Source organism: Mustela lutreola, chromosome 17 (genome assembly GCF_030435805.1).
Source record: "Mustela lutreola isolate mMusLut2 chromosome 17, mMusLut2.pri, whole genome shotgun sequence".
Classification (NCBI taxonomy): Eukaryota; Metazoa; Chordata; class Mammalia; order Carnivora; family Mustelidae; genus Mustela; species Mustela lutreola.
In genome coordinates, this window is record NC_081306.1 from 18,379,019 (window position 1) to 18,401,618 (window position 22,600).

The 22,600-nt window shown below is 44.7% G+C and overlaps 1 pseudogene; it reads right to left on the reverse strand.

Moving 5' to 3' along the window:
* The window catches only part of LOC131820036 (uncharacterized), a 1,501,545-nt pseudogene that overhangs the window by 327,594 nt on the left and 1,151,351 nt on the right, over window positions 1–22,600 (reverse strand).

A 22,600-nucleotide genomic window follows, 5' to 3' on the forward strand; every position in this document is an offset into this window, starting at 1 on the left:
GTGATTAAGAGGAAATTAAATGCAGAGATGCATCCCAGAATGTCATTTAGCAATGGCCCAATCTATTTCTATTCCTTTGAGGGTTTTGTTAAAATAATTCTCCAAAACAGAGAGACCATTTACTTGTGTGCCGGGCACCGAGCAGACAGAACAGTCAAGGACCATGGACTGTTCTCTCCTGTGGGGCATCGTTGGCAGAAGTAGCATCTCCAGTGGTGAAGAATCAAAGGCAGACCACTTGGGTTGAAAATTCATGCTACACTTACTACCTGGGTGGTCCCAGGCATAGGAGTCAAGGCCTCCTTCCCTCAGTTTTCTCATTTGCGAAATGGAGATAAATACTGTACATATCAAAAAGGATCTTTACAGAGATTCAATAATAGAATGAACATAAGGGTGCCTGGGTGCCTCCGTTGGTTAAGTGTCCAACTCTTGCTCTCAGTTCATTGGGTCTTGATTTCAGGGTCATGAGCTCAAGCCCTGAACGGGGCTCCATACCTGGTGTGGAGTCTACTTAAAAGGAAATTAATAGAATGTACATAAAGTGCCAAAAACAGTGTCTAGCATACAGTAAGTGCTCAATGCAAGCTAGGTCAATTACTATTTCTCTCCTGGAAAAACTATCAGTCAAGGTTTACTTTAGAAACTCCACTGAACTCCATTTAAATTGTTCAGTTGGGGCCCAACCTACTTCTGGTTATAGATGAAGGCAGATAGACAGGCAAACTGCTGCTTTCCAAAACTGACTAGGATTAAGCCAATAAACATCACCCTCAGAATTTGTACTGAAACCATTGCAAAAGAAGCTCTCTTTCTGCAAGTAGAATTTAAGTCTGTAGCTGGTGGTCCCCATCTGGAATTTAAAAAACCAGAATCCAGTTATACCAGAAAACAGCCCAATTTTGCTGTTATTTAACCCAACAGATGTTTGTCTTTTAACTCTTTACTGACTCAAATTGGTTTTCTATTGTGCAGGTGAAGATGTCCTAATACAGCCCACAAGAACAATCCATGGCATACATTATCTCACCCATTTTGCAGATGGTATGACTGTGGATCTGAAAGCTAATGTGGCTTTTCCAAGATCTTACAACTAGTGACTAAGGCCAGAACCAGGATTCAAACCGAGATCTGATTCCCAAACTCTTTTCTACCATATTAATTTGTCTTTCTAAATAATGTCGAAGTAAACAAAAATGCCAACTATTTCTTGGCAGCAACCAAGAAACCAACTAGAGAGGAGGAGTCCTCTCTAGAGTTGACGGTCATCCCCTATCCGAGGTTCTGGACACATAATTCCAGACCCTGAGACTTATCATCTCTTCTCTGGGTTAGTCCCCAAGTTCAAGTACAAATGATGCTGAGTCTGGCTGTTGGGATGCTGCATGTGTAGGTCTCTGTCACAGTGCCTGGTTTCCCAGCAGAGAGAAGGCTAAGATGGCGTCTATTGTGGTACACACACCAAGCCTCATAAATATCTCAATAGAACAGAGGCAAATCTATAAATTCCTTTGCCAATGCTAGATGGCACCATTCTTTGGCCAGATATGAGGGCACCATTCTTTGGCTGCTCCAAGCCCAGCCAAAGCACAGGCTGGGTAGTGGCTATGGACTCATTTGGAACGACAGCCTTGCCTGATAGGAATGAGGATTCCTAATCTGAAGGAGATTCAAGGTCTTGAGGAATTTGCCTTAGAGGAAGAAGGTAACACCCATAGAAAAGGTAAGTCACGCAGATAAAAGCTTTGCTGTGGTTCGATGACCCTGCCCCACTCTTTAGCCAGAGATAGTGGGACCAGGTGTGACCTGCTAGAGGTCTTAGGGGTCAAGGATAAGCTATGAGCAAGTATTGGGACTGTCATCACACATCTGATTATTTCACACCATCGGACCACATTCCATGTAAAATGAATTTCTTTCTATGACACTGGACGAAGTACTCCCACGTTTGCAAGGCTTTAGGTGGCTTGCCCTTACCTACTTCCTAGCCTCATCTCAAGCAACATATCTCTATTCAGTTCCTGAGTCATGCCACGCTTCTTCCTCCACGCTTCCATCTCCGCAGGCCACCCAGGAGTCTGCACTCCTCTCCCTGCCTTCAACTGTGACTCAAATATCATTTCTCGGGATGCTTTAATTTTCATTTCCACAGCTTTGGGGAATCTTGGAGCATCTACCCATTTAATGCACAAATATAATCAGCCTTAAAAAAAGGACATTTGGAGCAGAAAAGAAATCCAATCCCTAGACAAATCCTGTGTCTTACCAAATGGTGCTCACCGCACTATTTGCCCTCGTCTGCCTTGAGCATCATCTCATTTCAGTCTTTAATGAGAAACTCCTCCATGAATGCTTCCCATTCCAGGGAGAGGCCCTCCAGAGTCAGGAGCACGCCTTCCCCTCTGTCTTTGTTCTGCCTGTCAGAGCCCAGAGGACTAATCTACTCCCATCCCCACGGAAGGAGAGCAGTACTAATAGAAAACCAACCCTGGTGACTGCTTTTGCTCATTTTCAACCTCACTGGCATCTAAGTCTCTGAAATCCAGGAGATTAATTTATTGTTCATATTGATCAACTCCACTTCTCATGGCAACCAGCTGTACACAGATACATGAAATGGGCAGCCTGTGATATGTCCCTGGATAAAGCTGTCCGTGACCCAGGGTCAGGGTCACCAAACTGTATGGATAGGTCTAATGAACTCTCTCCAAATTCAGACCATCCTCTCCATCTCCTGTGTGGTTCTAGATCAGACTCCTGGTCTCTTGTCTGTATAGTCCAGTCTTGACTTCTGACTGCATCCTTGCCTCCGACTAGTCCTTCTTGCAGACAAGCAGAGTTTGAAACTTCCCAAATGCAAACCCAGATCTGTCCCCTGATTGCAAATCCACCATCAGAAAACAGATTCTTAAACTCCAATTACTTGCAATCCATACATACAATTTCTTCCCATCCATCTGATTTTCAATAAATCAATGCAGTTTTATTCTAAATGAATGTGTTAAAATTATAAAAGACAATCCTAAGTAGAATTCTGTAAAAGAAAATTATATACTGAAGTAAATCGGAAAGAGTGGTATCTTCTGTTAATGCAGAATGTGAGCTTAATTCAAAAGTAAAACAATGTTACTAAATTAGACCTAGACGTTAGAATATCCTGTCAAGTGTTCTGGGTCTCTTGGTTAGAAGGGTAGATTAGCAAATGTTGGAGACCTTGGGGCTTATTAAAAACAAAACAAGGGGCACCTTGGTGGCTCAGTGGGTTAAGCCGCTGCCTTCGGCTCAGGTCATGATCTCAGGGTCCTGGGATCGAGTCCTGCATCGGGCTCTCTGCTCAGCAGGGAGCCTGCTTCCCTCTCTCTCTCTCTCTCTCTGCCTACCTCTCCATCTACTTTTGATTTCTCTCTGTCAAATAAATACATAAAATCTTTAAAAAAAAAAAAAAAACCACCAACGAAATCAAGTCACCTTGATACAATCCTAATGTCTGAAAAATAACTGACAAGACAGTAACTTCAACACTTCTTCATTAACTGATTTGATACCATGTCCATGAATCACCTGAAGGTACCTCATTTACCATATGAGATCTGAGCCCTACACGTGGCAATAGTGGCCCATAGGAAAACACGGTCCTCCGCCACCACACATCTTTAAAAAAGAGGACATTTGGCAGGGAACCCAGCACCACTGTTTCTTGAGTCCTGGCTGCCCTCAACATATTCTTGGCAAAGACTTCCCCTTAGCTCATCCCTATACTCAGCCACGGCCAGCCGGCCTCTGGCTCCATCTCTGGGCTCTGTCCCCCTCTCCCTCTTTCCTCAGGACTTCTTCTTTGGTGAGTTAGTCACACAGAGTTTGAGTTTGGTTCCATCTATCTCTGACCTCCTCCCACAAGGACCTGACCTCCCTTACTCTCTCCTTCCACTGGGGGGAGATTGATATAATGCCTGTGAACCATCGGCAATGCAAACATTCCTCTCCATGATCTTCTACCCACTCACTGGGCCAGTCTCCCCACTGGTCACCCTCAGACATGCACACCGGGCCTGGACCTAACCGAAACACGCCACACGCTTTTAGGCCTCCGTCTTTGCTTTCCCTGTTCCCTCTGGCAGTCAGGTCTTCAACAGCCACTGAAGATACTCACATCTTCCTAATCCACTGAGACTTGGCTTGCAAGTCTCAAGACTTCAAGTCTCTTGAATCTTCTCTACATATGGGTTTTACTTGACTTGCACAGTGCTTTATTTTTTTATTTTTATTTTTTTTTAAAGATTTTATTTATTTATTTGACAGACAGAGATCACAAGTAGGCAGAGAGAGAGAGAGAGAAAGAGGGAAGCAAGCTTCCTGCGGAGCAGAGACCCCGATGCGGGGCTCGATCCCAGGACCCTGAGATCATGACCCGAGCCGAAGGCAGCAGCCCAAACCACTGAGCCACCCAGGCGCCCCTGCACAGTGTTTTAAAAATCAGTAGTTTTCCACTAAAATCCGTATTTCCAGATTGCCTTAGAAATTGGCAACACTGAACGTATATTCCCCATGGTAACAGGTAGCTGCAACAGAACCCCTGCATATGGGGTCACTGTTCTTGAGTTCACTGCTGTCCCCATGGCTTCATATCAGCCCTCAATCCCCGTCACTAACATGGGATTCCTGCCTGGACCCGGCAGATGGGGGAGTTTGTCCTTTGTCTTAGGCCAAGCATCTCTTCTTCTGTAAAACATTCCCCAAGCTTTCTAGGTCCCTAGGTACCCTAGTGGTCTGTTTCTGTGAGCCTCTATAACACTCTCTGGGGGACTCATCATCTTAAAAAAATTAAATTATAAATGACATGTGATACCTGTAGCTGTGGACATTAGCAAAAGCAAAAGTGAAAGTAGATGCAGTTGACTGTGTTCTTATTTTGTACCAGGCATTATACGTGTGTATGTGTGTGTGTGTGTGTGTCACATACTGCCTTACAGTATTATCAACTCCTCAAATCAACTTTTCAAGTGAGTTATATTATCTCTAATTCACAGACAGGCAGATGGAGACTGATACAAGATAAGAGAGCTTCTCAAAGTCACAGAACTGCTAAGTAGGAGAACTGGGATAAAAACCCAGGACTTTCGGGGAGCCTGGGTGACTCAGTGGGTTAAGCCTCTGCCTTCAGCTCAGGTCATGATCCCGGGGTCCTGGGATTGGACCCCACATCAGGCTCTCTGCTTAGCAGAGAGCCTGCTTCCCCCTCTCTCTCTCTGCCAGCCTCTCTGCCTACTTGTGATCTCTGTCTGTCAAATAAATAAATAAAATCTTTAAAAAAAAAAAAAAAACACAGGACTTTCAAGCTCTAAGACCTATGGTTTTCACTCCTACACTATGTTCACTCCTGTGCTGTGAGCATGGAATTTCTAATCCTTGCATATACCCTGGTGGAAAGACAAAAGCTAGAACTGAACCAGGTCTACCAGAAACAGAAGCCAGCACTGCACGTCGGGCTGCTTTCTCTTGTCCTCAAGAGACCAGAAAAAGTCCTGGCATCTCTACCACCGGGGTCAGCGGCTCATCAGAGGGTCAGGGCTGACAAGGGTATGATAAGTCAATATGGTGAGTCTCTACCAGAGCTAGAACATGAGGGCTGAAGGTTGTCCTAAATTGAAAAACAGGTGATTTTATTGGCAATGGATGAAGATGCCAGTCTGGGCAGAAATTCATCTGTAGGAAAAGGCAAGTCTCCTACAAACGTAATTCTCATGTTTGTGTGTGGGAGGTGGTCTAGCGTTAGAGTTAAGAGCCTAGCCTGTGCATTAAGAATCTGTGAGTTCAGGGCGCCTGGGTGGCTCAGTAGGTTAAGCTACTGCCTTCGGCTCAGGTCATGATCTCAGGGTTCTGGGATCAAGTCCCACATCGGGCTCTCTGCTCAGCGGGGAGCCTGCTTCCTCCTCCTCTCTCTCTCTCTCCCTGCCTCTGCCTACTTGTGATCTCTCTCTGTCAAATAAATAAATAAAATCTTTAAAAAAAAAAAAAGAAAACAAAGAATCTGTGAGTTCAGATCCTGGCCTCTGATGCCACTTGTTCTCCGGCAAGTCACTTACCCTCTTCCATTTTTCTGTAATGGGGATCCTGTTAGTACCTCCCGCACAGGGTGCTGAGTACGGAAGGCCCTTTAGAATCCTGATCCAGAGCAAGTCTCATAACAGGGAAAAGTCAGAACGCTCAGGGTTAACAGAGGCAGACAGCATCTGCTCCGGACCCAATCGCAGCTCCAACTGGATCCAATCTGAAAGTCGCCCCAACTTTGAAAACAGCTCAAACTCCTTCCCTGCAATTTCATAGCGGATCTGAAACTGTTTAGCTGCACCAGGCCAGGCGATAAGTGAGAAGAGGAAGGGCTGTCTGTGTTTATAGCCTTTGACAAATGGGCTCTCATCTCCTCCTGACAGATTCTCCCCCCGGCTGATCCATCCGCCTCTTCTGCCATCACCTGAATTGCAGTCTTCATAATAGTACTGGAATTCAGATGGATTTTATACCACAAATAAAAATGAATTTAAATGCCTTGGCTCCGCACAAGCAACAAGGGCGCTGTAAATGTCAAGGGCAGGCGGCTTTGTAAGGCCATACGGCCGCTCCCAGTGATGGGCTGGCTCCCATCACCTTTGCTAAATCTGCATTAGCTCCACGGCATTCACTGTGGGAGGAAACAATCTGAGCTCTGCTTCCCACTTAAGGGTGAAAAATGCTTGCAGCCCTTGAGATTTTCCCGTGACAGCCTCTGAATGACTCTAAGAAATGGCCAGAAAGCCATCCACAGGCAGGTGCACTCGCAGGGGCTCTAGGATTTGGTGAGCTTGGAAGCAGAATGGAAACGTGAAAAAGAAGCACTCCCCCAATACGAGGCACGCATTTCTCCATATGCAACCGGCAATCGGCAGGGAGCTCCTTGCCGATGTCTGCCGGTGGAAAACAGGCACCCAGAATAAAGAAACACAGAGACACTGGAGAGAAGGAGTCTCTCATTGGGTCTCGGACAGAACCAGTGTGCAGACCAGAAACACAGGAAGGATGAGGGCTCTCTCAGCTCTTAGGGTTCACCGCTTATCTTCCGTCATTGTACCGGCGGGATGCAGTCAATTCAAGAATGATTCATCTGCTGAACAGGATGAGGCGTGAAACCAGAGGGGGCAGCAGGGAAAGACCCTATTAGACTCCACGGCAAACTCGAGGTCCTGTTTTCTAAAATCCTTCTCTCCAGAAGGCCCCCAACTGCAGCCTGAGGCACAGATGTAAGCCCACAAATGCATCCCAACAGAGAGCGTATACTGAAGAGAGGCAGACAGGAAGGAAGGATAAGCAGAAGGAAAATGAAAAAGGAAATAAAAACCAGGTTTCCCGGGGATCCATCTCGTCCCACAGACACCACATTAAGCTTCCCTGACTAAAAGGAAACTGAGCTTTCGAGAAATCACGGCTGGTTTGCTTCAGAGCACTCCGCGCTTGGAAAAAAAAAACCCACACGGGCCAAGGGCTGCATCTTCAGAGGCGGGCTGACTTATTATTTTAGCACCTCTGTCATCTCTTGTCACTTCAATTCCACTTTATCAAATTACTGATTTTGCCAGAAGCATTCGGATTAAGTGGAGAGGGGCACACACGCACACGCGCACACACAGGAGCAAGTGTCATCACTTCAATGGTGAAATTTCATAATTATACGTCAGGGTGACAGAAGTACCAGAGTGCATTTGAGAGCCTGGATCAAGATCACTCCTGATGCCTCGGCTGCCCTCTCCCTGCATGCCCTCCTACCACAACCCTGCACGCAGGGGTGGGGCCGGCACTCTTTGTGGGTTGGGGGGAGGGCAGTGCCCCGCTGGGATGACTAGGGTTGACTTTTCCCTTAGGAGACAAGACCCCGACATACAGAGCTACCCTCCCCATACCTCACCCCCACCGTCAACCCCATTAGGAGACCCAGAGGAGCTACAGCCCAAATGTTAAGAATCACATGAAAATAAATCAGAAAAGAATTCCTGGAGGAAGAATATTTCTCCGGTTGGACAGAAGGAATAATAAGTCCTTCGAGAAGAAGACTGCAGAAACAGAGGTGGGCATTACAGCTGTGGGATTGCTAGGAGTCATCACCAATGGACTGCTGGAGGAGAGGTGTGGTTGATTCCTGCGTCTTTGGTCATATTTAGAAAACCCCGGGTGAATCTGTTTGGAGACCAGACTGTTTTTAGCGTGCCTGACTCAACCCCACAGGCTATGACAAAGCACAGAAATGCATATACGTGTGTGCATGTGTGTGCACACGCATGTGTGTTTCTCTTGTCTGAAAATAGTGGAAGCCGTGTACAGATACGACTTTTCCCACCAGTAAAACATCACGAGGCATCCACAGACTTGAGAGATCCTTATTGCCACGACATAGGAACCAGTGACAGTCTGGATCAGCAGAATGGAGCCGTGTGGCCGGCTTTCACTGCCCAAAGATTATCCTGGCTGCTCATTTATTTTATGGAAGACTGATATTATTGTAAGGTATCAGGACTCCTGGTGTCTTTGAAACACTACTGGCAAAGAAGATACCCCCAAAAATCATATATATGACAGAAACACGCTTGTGATTTCCACAAAAGTCCAAGGGATTGGAAGCATCCCGAATGGAGAAAGTGGGGCAGGTGACATGAGCTTTCACTTTGACATGGGCAGAGCAACTGGGGCAGATCCCCCACAGCAGAACTGGTAGGAACGGATGAAAAAAGACTGCAGACATATGTGCAGCCTAAATTCCATTTGCCCAACACACAAAATTACACAGCTTGCAAGAACACCAGCATGCAAATATGCAGCAGATACAAACATGAACTGAAATGCCTTTGCCTGCAAATGAAGAAAACCACCCAGAAACTAAATCTACCCAAGGGTCACGATGAGGGAATCTCAGCCACCATACCATTATTCTTTTCAACAGGAGGAGATTAACACTTCTTAAAACAATGCATGACAATTGCCTTTTATTTAAAAAGCAAATTTTGCTTTGAGGAGTCCTCAACCACCTTCTTAATCAGTAGACGACGGAGCTATCACAAAATCAGGGCTGAAAACCTCTGCTTGAAGTAACTGCGTTTGGCAATAATGGTACAGTTGCACAGAGAAGCATCTTTCAAAATTGCGGAATGATGTCAAAAGGAGCCAGGAGATATGTACCCTCAATTCACTTACTTGACCTCTTTGGATCCAAGGCGTTAAAGGTAGAATTTGATCTGCTTGGATGCCCTTTACCAGGGAAACTGCTGTGAACTCGCGTCAATAAGGACAGGGCATGGAGAACAATTGTCTAACAGTTGTTTTTCCTGAGTGGATCCACACCAAGTGTAACAGGAAGATAAACGGGAGACAGAGGGGCTCTGAAAATATAAAAAAGGACCTCCGCTCCTGCACCCCCGCAAACATCTCACAGAAATAGATCTATGCCATAGAACATCATTGTTCCCATCAATATGTCATGGTGGAAACTAAGGCAGGCTCCCTCTCAAACTGTATAGATCAAATATGGGGACACACCTTGGAAAGTCTGATATTTTTTATCCTACCATATATGTATGTAATATTACTGAAAAATGGTTCATGACATTCAACAACAAGGTGAAATGAGTTAAGGATAAATGAGCTATTTTCCTGAAGACAAGCATAGGACTAAGAAAAAAAATCAGCACCAACATATTCATACTTAATTATGTTATGTGCTCTTCACCGAAACCATCAGAGGTAACACAGACAAACATTTTAAAGTATCACTGCCTTTAAGCGTCAAATATCAGTACCCAAATCACGGTTGCAAGCCATCATTCAGCCTTAAACACGTGGGTTTAAGTCATAGAGTTCTTTTTTTTTTTTTTTTTTTAAACCAAAAAAGATGAAAAACACGGACTTACCTTTCTGTCCTCTATTTCCACACAGGTATTGCAGTCTGCTTTGATATCCTGAGAGGAAGAGAAAAGAAAAAGAAAGAACAGGAGTCAGACTTCTGGTCAGGGAACATTCAGCAGTGTCGTTGAAATGCCCTTTAAAATAATAAAAAAAACTCGCACTCCTAACGGTTGTTTCTCGAGCCATTGCTCTTTATAGCCCTTTTAAGAAGTATATGCCCGGGTGTTTGCATTAGAGACATATGGATGTCATAACTAAGCTTTATTACATGCAGATGTGGGGTGAAGGCAAAAGTTATGGATCAGAGGCCACAACAGAGAGAAGCTGACGGCTCATAAAATAATATGAGCTCCCTCACCCCCATCGTGACCAGCAGAAACTCCCCTCACTCAGACTTATTATCTATCTCTCTCTCTCATTCCAAGATTTAGAATAATAAAATCTACCACCTTTCAACACAAAACCATTACCATCTATTTTTTTTTAATCTTTCTACCCATCCACTTTTCCATCCATGAGTCATCCCCCACTCATCCATTTATCTGTCATCTGTCCATCCATTCATCCATGGGTCCACCCATCCAGCTATATTGATGGCACATTAACTTCTTATGCCTTTTTTCATGTTGCTCTGGGATTGATTCTACCCTCAAGGAATTCACCAGTTAGGTGAATTAATCACCAGTTAGGTGAATAGGGCTCACACCCCCCACACACACACAAAAGCATCTGTAATATTCATTTACTTATGCATTCAGAAGATAGGCATTCACCACTTCCTGCTTGCCAGGCCTTGCTCTAGGAAAGGAAGACTCAGTAACATACAAAACACATGGAAAGTCCTGCCCTGGTGAGGCTTACATTCTGCTAGAGGAGACAGACAATTAAAAAGGAAACATCAGTAAATGGTATTTTTTAATATTATAAGAGGATTCATACTATGAAGACAGACAAGGCAAGGAGAAGGGAATGGAAATGGTGAGCACGGGGGAATAAGATCTTAAATTTAAAGACAAGTGGCAACTGAGCAAAGGGTTGAAGGAATTTAGGGGATGAGCCATGTCGTCATTTGGGGCAAGAGCCTCTCAGGCAAGGGAAGAGCCCGTGCAAAGTATCAGACACCGTTTCGCTGCAGGAAGGAAGAAGGAGGACTCAGTGGCAGGAGGGAAGCAAATTAGGGAACTACTGGGAGATGAGATCAGAGGAGGATGTCAGCTTTCATTCTGAGAGCAGTGAGGAACCACTCAGGGTTGGTTGGTTGGTTTTTGAGTTTGTTTGATCTGGGGGCAAAATACACACAGCATTTACATTTAACCCTTCTGAAGTGTATGGTTTAGTGGCTTGAAGCTCGTTCACGTTGCTGGGTAACCATCCCCACCCTCCACCTCGAGGAAATTTTTCACCCTCCCTAACCTGAAATGCTGCCCCCAGTAAACAAACACCAACCCCCATGTCCTCTCCATTCCCCAGCCCCTGGCGGCCACCAGTCTACTTCCTTTGTGAGTCTGACAACTCTAGGGACCTCACTGTGCTGGTCTGCTAGGACTGCCATAACAAATACCACAGACTGGGAGACCTAAATAAGAGAGATCTATTTTTTCACACTTTCAGAGGCCAGAAGTCCAAAATCAAGATGCTGCCAGGGTGGGTTTCTGGTGAGACCTCTCATCCAGGTCTGTAGATGGCCACCACCTTCTCACTGTGCCCTCATGTGGCGTCTTCTCTGGGTGCATGGACAGAGGTCTCTGGAGTTCCCTCCTCTTCTTTTAAGGACACCAGTCCTATCAAACTAGGGTCCTTATGACTTTTTAAATCTCCATTACCTCTCCAAAGGCCCTGTATCTGAAAACAGTGATACTGGGGGTTGGAGCCTCAAGATACAAACTTGAGGGTAGGGCCCACTTCGGTGTATAACACTCATATAAGAGGGATCATACAATATCTGCTCTTTTGTGTCTGGCTTATTTCATTTAGCACAACTCCATTCAAGGCTCAGCCATGTACTTAGTAGTACATGTCAGATTCCATTATTTTAAGGATGAAGAATATTCCATTGCATGTATATATGACATTGTGTGGATCCACGTTCATCCATGGATAGACACTGGGTTGTTTCTACCTTTTGGATACTGTGAATAATGAACATGGGTGTACACACATCTGTTCAAGTCCTTGCTTTCAAGTCTTTTGCATAGATGTCCAGAGGGAGAAATGCTGGACCACAGGCTAATGCTGTGTTTAATTTTTTTTTAGGAACCATCATACTGTTTTTCATAGCACCTGCGCCATTTTACATTCCCACCAGCAGTGCGTGTGGGTTCCAATTTCTCCACATCCTGGCCAGCGCTTCTCTTCATTCACAGGTTTTGAAGTGGGAAGAGACATGATCTGACTTCTGTTTAAACAGGATAGACAACTGAGAGGCACAAAGAGAAACTGGTTTGGGGGTGGCTGCCGAAGGTTGGATATAAGGTGGTGGTGTGGCTGGGAAAGGTGATTGCAGGGAGGTGGTAAGACGTGGTCAGAATCTGGATGGAGTGGGGGTGCTTGGGTGGCTCAATCAGTTGAACATTTGACTCTTGATTCTGGCTCAGGTCATGATCTCAGGGTTGTGGGTTTGAGCCCTGCGTCAGGCTCCATGCTCAGCGGGGAGCCACCTTCTCCCTCGCCCTCGTTCCCTGCCCCTGCTCTCTCTCTCTCTCTAAAATAAAATAATAAATTTTTTTTTAAAAGAATATGGATGGAGTGAAGAGATGCCTTAAAGGATCAGATGTGGAATATGAGGGAAAGATGGAGGCCAAGGACCAGGCCAAGGTTTTGGGCCCGACTCTTCTAGCAATGGAGGCGAGGAGGACGATGGGTGAGGCAGGATGATGCAGGGGTCTGCAAACAACAGTGGCTCAGTGCGGGGTGAGTTAAATCTATAGAAATATTTATTCTCTCCCCCAAGAACTAGCTGGGTTTACTCTACTGATGCGTCCCTCGGAGAGGGTTGATTAAGTGGAAGGCTATCACCATGGTGATTTATTAAGCATAACAAATTCTAGGTCTGTGTGAATCACAAGTGGAACAAAAGAAGACAATATCATAATCTGAAGATTCTGCTTTTTATGTAACGGAATGTTTTAATATCAGTAAAATGGGACTGAAACAATGAGCAATGATTGGATGCCTCCCTGGCACTATGGAACTATGGTAGGTGTTTTTCACACTTGTCTTTAAGCTCCCTATAACCAAACAAGGTTGGCATTTTTAGTTTTTTACCATATAACAACTGGGGGGAATGATCAGGTAACCATCCTTGGTCACACACGATGGAGCTAAGTCTACACCCAGAAGTGGGTCCTAACACCAGGCACTTTGCTTTCCTTTCGGGTGATTTTATTTTATTTTAGTCGAGGTGTTTGGTCAGTCTGGACAATTCAGGCCACGTATCTCGTTATTTTCCTTTCTATGGGGAGGAGGGACATCTAAAGCAAAATGATCTAGAGTCGAGGCACAGTTGTGATTCTCCAAGTGTGATCCCCAGGTCAGCAAAACCAGCATCACCTGAGAACCTATTAAAAAACTGCATCTTCTGGGGCCGGAGCGGGTGATATGCTCAGAGATCTCTGTGTTAGCAAGCCCTCAGGGGTTCCGTTGGGAGCTCAAGGCTGAAGCCTTGACTGCAGGACGTTGTCATGGTTAGAGTTCCTGTGCTAAAGCCAGACGCCTGCCTCCCAAGTGTGCAGCGATCGCATGCCGGCTGTGGGGCTGAGGCAAGTGTCTTTACCTTGTGAAGTCTTGATTGCCTATTTGTGACAAAGGGCTACTATGAGAAACGGGCTATTCAAAGAGGGGGTCTGGGCCCCAAATAGAGCATCTCAGGCTTCACCACACATACACTGAATCAGACTCTGCCTTTTAACAACCGTGTAGAAAGAGTGTGTTCCCCAAAATACGGAGGTTGAAGCTCTAACCACCCCCCGCACAGTGTGGCTGTATTTGGAAATGGGGCCCCTAAGGAAATAATTAAGGTTAAATGAGGTAAAAAAAAAAATAAGGGTGGAACTTGATCTGACGGGATTAATGTCCTTGTGAGAAGAGACATCAAAAAGCTTGTTCCCTCTCCGCATCCATGAACAGAGGAAAGGCCATGTGAGAACACAGAGCCCAGGAAGAGTGCTACCCAGAACCTGGTCATGCCGGCACCCTGATCTCAGACTTCCAGCTTCCAGAACTGTAAGAACATACATTTTTGTTGTTTTAAATCTCTCAGTTGGTTCTATTTTGTTATAGCGGCTCCCGCTGACTCAGACAAGATTCTCAGATGATCTGCAAAGCCCACTCTTGGGACTGGGGGGTCATTGTTTTCTCACCACACCCCTGATTTAATGGCTGACGTCCCTGGCTGACCTTGAACCCTTACTCTTTTTTTTTTTTTTTTTTTTTTTTGAGATTTTATTTATTTAGTTAGTTAGTTATTTGTCCGGGAGGGGGAAGAGAGAGAGCGGAAGCAGGCAGAGGCAAAAATGAGGAGGAGGCAAGCTCCCTGCTGAGCAGAGAGCCCAATAAGGGGCTCGAGCACGGGACCCTGGGATCATGACCTGAGCCGGAGGCAGAGGCTTAATGGACTGAGCCACCCAGGTGTCCCGTGAACCCTTTCTCTTAAACCAAGAACTCTCTTTGTATTCATCCACTAAGACACATAGAGAATAACCGGGAATGGGAATGATGAAAATCACGAATTATTTTTAAACCCAGGAGATGCCACCTAGCGACCAGGCAGGAAACAACAGTTCCTTGTCTGCTTTAGGCTGTTCTGATCAGGGGAAGTGTTCATTTCCTTTCTCTCCTCCAGTGAATATACGTTGAGTTTTCAGGGAAGAGTCTCCATATCCAATTTTGATTTACCCACAAAGAAGTGGCAGGTGTTAATCAAGTAACTAACGCAATCAATAAGCCAAAGGCAGGTTTTTGTTTTTAATCTGCCACCAAGGACCCTCACAAGCAACAGAAAAAAGCCATCTGGTAGAATCAGGGCTCTTGCCATTTCCCTAAGATTATTCAATTTATTCTTGTCAGGATTAATTTACTAAGCCCACGCTGGATTTTTTATTTAGATGATATTGTTGGTTTGTCATCCGCTGCAGATCTACGTGGGAGGCACCACAGGGGACTACACTCGCCTCTGAACAATGTTGGACTCAAATTGGAAAAATGTCACTTTGGCGGGAACAAATTATCGTTCAGATCACTCCACATAGAGCTGGTGTCTCCGGGTGGGCTCCGGCCTGACCTTTTCCGAACCAGAACAGTCGAGTAAGTACTTCAGCCCCACTTGATGACTTCGCTTGGGAAACAGCTCAACGACGTAAGTGTTAAGTATGAATCTAGAGCCGTGTACTCATCACCAACCCATCAATTTCCCTACAGAAGCCAGGCATTCTCCTTTCTGTAGCTGGAAAACTCCAAATGGTGACTCAGACGCTAGCAACAGATGGGATTCTGCACACGCGAGGGAAACACACTGCTTGGCTTCATGCACCTGGACTCTGCCCCACACTAGATGTGGGTTGGTGCGTCAGTTTCCCTGTCTGTAAAATAATGATAGCCGCCTCCTGTGTTGTCAGGCATCTCTAATGCGTGCAAAGGTCTTAGCATATGGCGAGTCATCGATAAATGTTAGCTGTCATCGACGGCATCCTCCAAATGTCTTTGTGAGACCGAGTTCTGAGTAGAGTCCTGAGAACTTAAAAACGGTTCTATTTTTAAAGTTTGCTCTTCCAAGTCTTCCGAGTTCTTCTGGCTTCCGAGTTCTTCTGGCTTTTAGACATCGGAGCACTTGTGTGTCTGTTCTTTTCAGAAGCTGTTCTCTCTCCCAAGAGAGACTTCTTTTCTTTTGCATTTTTGTGCGTTCGGCATTTCTGCTGATTTTCGTGGGTCAGGGTTATTTATGCCCACAGTGCAGGAACCATCATCCTGGAGCAGGTGTCAGCATCATTCACAGCTCTGAAGTGCCCAGAAGGTAAAGGTCCCTGGGAATAGGTGGAGGGAAATGTCTGCCAGTGGGAATCTGGAGGCCTTAGAGGAATTAGACGCTAGGAGTCTAGAGTGGGTAGAATAGTAGTCCTCCAAAGGTTAACTCCGTGCCCCAATCCCTGGAATCTGAGAATGCAAACTTATTTGGAAATAGGGTCTTTGCAAATGTAATTTAGCATCTTGAAGTGAGATCATCTTGGATCATCTATATGGGCCCTAAATCCAATGGCAAGAGTCCTTTTAAGAGATAGAAAGGAGATGGCTATGTGAAGACAGAGGCAGAGCCTAGAGCAACATGACACCAGCCACAGAGTGCTCAAAGCCACCAGGAGCTGGAAGACACAAAGGCAGGGTTCACTCTCAGAGAGTCTGGTAGGAGAGAGGCCCCTCTGACATCTTGATTTCAGACTTGCACCCTCCAGAACTATGAGAAAATACATTTCTGTTGTATTAAGCCACAGATTTGTGGTAATTTTTTACAGAAGCCACAGGAAACTAATCAAGAGCCTCCAGGAGCTTCCAGTGTGACTCCCTCATGTTTGATACCTGCCTACTCATCGCAGAGAAAGGAAAGGCATGATCCAGAGACCACGCCATGCAATCCAACCCCTGGGGGAGAAGAAAAACCCCTTTATATAAGAGATGCAAGGACAGGTGCATAGGTGTTCTGTTCACGGGCCCTTGTGTTTTCAGACAGCCCCCCTGGAACTTCTGGGAATGACTTCAGGTATCAACCCTGGAAGGACAACATAGGGAAAAGACCAGGGCACTTATACCGGACATGAGGGTAAAGTGAGGTCAGTTTATCTTTGACGTAGCATTGTTCTCCTACACTCAGCTATCCACCAAGTCCCATAGGGCATTTCAAAGGAAATACCTACCGTTAAAAACAGCTCTCAAGAGCTGGTGGATGATGTGGGAAACAAAGGCGAAAGAAAAATTCGATTTCCTTACTACTTAGAGCCCACTGACAAGTCCTTGAAACAGGCAAAGCAACCTTCCTCTAGGAACTCAGAGGCCTCGATGTTAATACTTTGCTGAGGGCAGAAGGCAATCTTAGCCTGACCCCTAGGATCGTGTAAGTCTACTTGAACATAAAAATTCCTTTGGAAACTTCCTTTATCTCTATTCCCCCAAGATATATGTTAGTAATCATCCCCAAGCATATGACCAACCGATATACATCTGAAGGTTCTCATGACTCAGGTTTTATTAGACAGTCATAAATGACCTTTTCCTAACAATAGTGAGCTCCCTCAGGGTCCTGGAAGCCTTGCTTCCAAAATTCCTTAGAGACTTACACTATCCCTAACCCCCTCCGAACTTGAAAGTATATTCTGGGCTATTCCTGTGACCCTAGTGCAGTTCTTTCTGCCCACAGGTCCTGTTCCCTATGTTTTAATTAAATCCACTTTTTTGCACAAAAGATGTCTCAAGAAATCTTTCTTGGCCCGTCTCAAAACTACATCATGTGGCGACCATGAAGAGACCCCTCTTCCTCTAGAGAGCTTGCTTCCTGTTCTCACCTTCGCTTAATAAACTATCACTTCACCCTTTTGTGTCTGGCAGATCCACTCTTCTACTCAAAGAGAAAAGAACCCTGCAATTCTGCAACAATGTGGTCCACCCATATACATCGGAAGGTCTCATTAGTCAGGTTTTATTAGACAGTCACAACTGACCTTTTTCCCCAACAATAGCTAGCCCCTTAAGGCCCTGGAAACCTTGCTTCCAAATTCCTTAGAGACTTATACTAACCCTAATTGCCTTCCAACTTGAAAGTGTGTAATGGGCAATCCCTCCGGACCCAGGCACAGCCCACACCTCCTGTCCCCTTTTTGTACCAACATGTCTCAAGAATTCCTTCTTGGGGGTGCCTGGGTGGCTCAGTGGGTTAAAGCCTCTGCCTTTGGCTCTGGTCATGATCCCATCAGGCTCTCTGCTCAGCAGGGAGCCTGCTTCCTCCTTTCTCTGCCTGTCTCTCTGCCTGCTTATGATCTCTGTCTGTCAAGTAAATAAATAAAATCTTTAAAAAAAAAAAATGAGAATTCTTTCTCGACCCCGAACCCTAACATCTGTCCTGTATCAGTGGAGACGCAGCCAAAGATTCATGCCAAATCCAAACAGGGTTTCCGATCAACTACCCTTCTACTCGGGAAGAAATCCAGGTGTCTATGGCAAGGCAGTTTATAACATTATCGAAAAAGTACATTTCCGAAATCACACTCCAAAAAGAATTCGAAAGTGCATTTTAAAAGCTAAATCCACAATAGTCAGGGAGAAAAAAAATAATGTTCCCCTCTACCCTTTTAGCTTCTTCGTTCATATCCCCATAATCAAAGACAGATTAACTAGAGAAGAACAAACGGAAATTTAATGACTTTTATACTTCCTATATACATGGGACAGGCCCAGAAAAAAAATGAGTAAGTCCCAAAATGGCCCCAGCCATCAAGGCCTTCTTCAGCTAAAGGCAAAGAAAGCAGTTGGGTGGGGAATGGCCCATTAAGAAAGATTATCAGGCAAAACACAGTAAACAAGGGTGAAATTAAGTCACTGTCTCCTCCACTGATGAGAGTTTCTGGAGAGCTGGAGTCCCCTTTCTCTTCTGGTACAGGAATACACCTTTACAGATAGAGATTTCTCTTATAAATGTAAATACCTTTTTCACAAAAAGGGCAACTTCCCTGTTCTCAGAGATTCTACTGAATCTACAGCCTCCCTAAAGTAATCATCCCCAAATGATCCTTATGGTAAAAAGGCATAATTTGGGGTAGCATCTGCTCCCCTTCATTTATAGTTTTCTTTTCTTTTTCTTATTTTATTTTATTTATTTATTTGACAGAGAGAGAGATCACAGTAGGCAGAGAGGCAGGCAGAGAGAGAGAGGAGGAAGCAGCAGCAGGCTCAATCCCAGGACCCTGAGATCATGACCTGAGCCGAAGGCAGAGGCTTTAACCCAATGAGCCACCCAGACGCCCCTATAGTTTTCTTTTCAATGGCAATTTTTCTATAGTTTGGACATTTAAGTCTCGTACTGCTCTGCAAGTAACAATTACTTATTACTTAAAGGAAGCTAATAATCTCCCTGATATGAGCAAGTGGAGATGCAACTTGGGGGGGTTGAGGTGTAGGAAAAGAATAAATGAAACAAGATAGGATCTGGAGGGAGACAAACCAAAAAAGACTCTTAATGTCACAAAACAAACTGAGGGTGGCTGGGGGGTGTGGGCAGGGAGGGGGAGTGGGGTTATGAACATTGGGGAGGGTATTGTGCTATGGTGAGTGCTGTGAAGTGTGTAAGCCTGGTGTTTCACAGACCTGTACCCCTGGGGCTAATAATACATTGTGTGTTAATTAAAAAAAAATTAATTAATTTTTAAAAAATGAAGCTAACCAGTATGAACTGAGATTCTAGGACTCAGAACATTTACTACAACCTGGGTTCTCAGGCTTTGTTTTGTTTTTTTTCCTACCCTCACAGAGATTCAAATTTTGAAAATCAATACAAGCCACAGTACCATTTGCCCCAGTGCTTCCATTCTGCAGATGAGAAAACTGAGGGTCAAAGAGTGTTGGGCACTGGCTTTGATAACAAATGACAGAAGAGGGGTTGAAACCAATCTACATGCTTTGTATTGTACACTTTCCTCAACACCATAATTTGTCTTTGGATCTGAATATTTAAAACATTAACCAAAATGAAATTGCATTATTTAAGTTCTTTTCGGGGGAAAAAATAAAAAAATAAAAAAGAATAACTGTTCATAACTATAGTTGGTACAAGTTTGGAGTCATGCGTGCCTTCCTGCTGAATTTTTCAGTTTGTGTTGATTCAGCTCGAAAGACCAAGATTCAAATAAGGTCACCTGAATACGTAAAGAATAGCACAGAACATTTGCACTGCCACGTTTTATATCCACTTCATTGGTCTCCATTCACAAATTTGCTCAGCCCATGCAATCTCATAAAATGCCAGCAGAGGGCAGCAAATAACTTCGTAAAATACTAAAAAGCACGAAGCACTACACTACAGCGTCCCATTCATGGAGTCTGTAAACTTCTTGAAATATTACAATCTATCTCTTTCTTCAAAATTTAAGTCTCAAATGACTGTATGCTTTAATTAATAAGCTTTAATTACTTAGCAGGAATGTGATCATTTGAGAAAGCATTTTATTAGTATGTGTTTAAGGAGGTTCAGTATATCTCTGTTTCAAGGCACGGGATGCTCCAAAAACGGTAAGTTTCAATCTGAATGTGAAGACTGAGAATTTATTTCAGAATTGTTTTGCCTGAACTCATACAAATGGCCACAAAAGAAAGAAAGAAAGAAAGAAAGAAAGCGAGAGAGCTAAGATCTCAATATAACGCCATTCAACCAAGAGAGTAGAACCTACTTTAGTTGGCTAGCTCAGAATGCCATGTTGCTGACTTTATGTTGGAGAGGAATTTTAAGTGGGGATGGGTTATGGGATATTCTCTTTGGGAGAGAGGTAGCAGGAAAGATCTGTAAAGCCAGAAAGCCCACAAAAGAATTCCCAAACTACATCTTCATGCAAATTTAAAGATAGCAGGTCTTTCATTGAAAAGTTGTGACTTTCTTCTTTGAAGATCGCACCCTCACCCCACCATGAATTATTTTGTACTCTTCATCCTATGTTTTTTTGCAGCTTAGTTATCAGGGGACGAGAGAGAGAGTTGGCAGGAATCCTGGCAGCCCAGGGCTGCTGGCTCAGCAGAATTAAATTTGCTACTGAGGAAGGCAGCCCCCTCTCAGGTAGGAGCTGTATGTCACCAAGGTAAACTCCAACCAAGGGTCTGTTTGCAAATAAAAGCTATGCATTGGCATCACAGCAGGGGTTTAATGAGAGCTCTTTTAATTAACTGTAAAAGTAATTACCCATATTAGATGTAAATCGCACTTGTTTTTACATGAGGTGAATAATTTTAGTGCAGCTTTTAAGAATAATACTTGTGGAGGAGCTGTCACCTGCTCAGCTCTCAACAAGTCTGGGTGTTTAAAAACAGTGTCTAGGAGAAAAACACCAGCCCAGGAAGCCTTGGGTGTGTCACCTGGCTTCTGCCGGCAATGCAGCTTCTCCCTTCGATCATAGCAGGCCCCAGCAGCTAAGCAACCCCCCCAAAACTGCATACTCAGAGGAGCACCCCCACAAAAACTCCCAACCCAAGTCAGGTTTTTGTCCTATTGCATTTCGTCTTGTTGTGTTGTCTTCTTGGCTTTTAGCTTCCTGCATGACCCCCAGCGCGTCCACTGAGAAGCCCAACAGCGCTGGTATGTGCCTGCCATGACTAAGGCGTGTGTTGTCCAAAGGACAAAACATTGCCGATGAGGAAACAAGTGCAGAAGCAAACAGCCCAGGCTCACAGGGATCCTGGGTGCCTTCAGGGAGCCAGGGGATCGCACCCAGGAGCTCCAGGACAGTACCTCTGATGCAGACAGACATCTGCACGACCAGCACCAAAACAAAAAAGCAGCCTTACAATGGGTTTATAAATAGTAGGAGAAAAGATGGAGGTCAGTGTTGGGAGGGAGCGACGTGAGCTCCTTGGGTGGGGAATGGTGTTAGGATGCCATCCTTAGGGCTTTTGAAATTTCCCTGACTTAGGAAAGTGTGAGGTAGGCCCCCCGAACTTCCCATCTGAACCACAGAGAAGCATAAACAGCCAGGATAGAGTTTGCAAATACAAAATTACTGGGTAATTATTTATACTTTGATAGGCGCCTTCATTAAGGGATTTGAGGACGCAATTATCAAATTGAAGTTTAATGCACTCCAGGTAAGCAACCAAACGGAGTATCAGGAGAGCAGGATGCAGAAAGGCAAGCGGGCTTTACAACCTGCCCACTGAGTGGGCCCGCAGCATCGCTGTCAATCAGGCAGGCCCTTTTTAAAAAAAGAAGCCTGGCCTTCCACTTGAGAGCGGGCTGCCATAGTGGCTCTCTTCCCTGTCCACAGCCTCCTTTGGGTTTTAGATGCAGTTGTGTTCTTATTAATGCTTGTCGTTGAGCTTTGCCTTCAAACAACCCCAAGAGGGCGCTAGAGCAGGAAATGGACTGGTTTGATATGGTGCCCTGAAAACTTAATCTGGTTCAAGGTCAACTGAAAGAGGAGCTGGACCAAGAATTTGGGTCTGTCATGAGGAGCTTTTCACTCCTCACTATGGGCCACATGAATTTTCCCAGTGTCCTCTACATCTGACACAATGTAGCTATGCCCCACATCGCCTATATAAAGGACTCAAATTAAGAACAAAAAAACAAAGAATATAGACTCGTTCTTAATTAATCTACTAACCACTTGAGGAAATGCGACACAGTGAATGTTCAGCAATACTAAGATAATGAAAGAATTCACAATGATATGTGAGGGCAAAGGCAATGAGAAACTGTATTTTAATTTCAACCTCGCTGTGTAGACCAAAATAAGAAAGAAGACTCAGGAATGAATCTACCTTGCTTCAAATGCTCCCTCTGCCACTTAACAGCTATGTGATTTGATGAGGCAACTTATCTGTGCCCTCCCTTTCTCAGAAAATAGGATTAGTACCAGTGCGGATACCATCAGCCTGGTGTTAGTATTAAGCTGGGATAAAGCACGTACAATGCTGTCATGTAGTCAGAGGGGTTGGA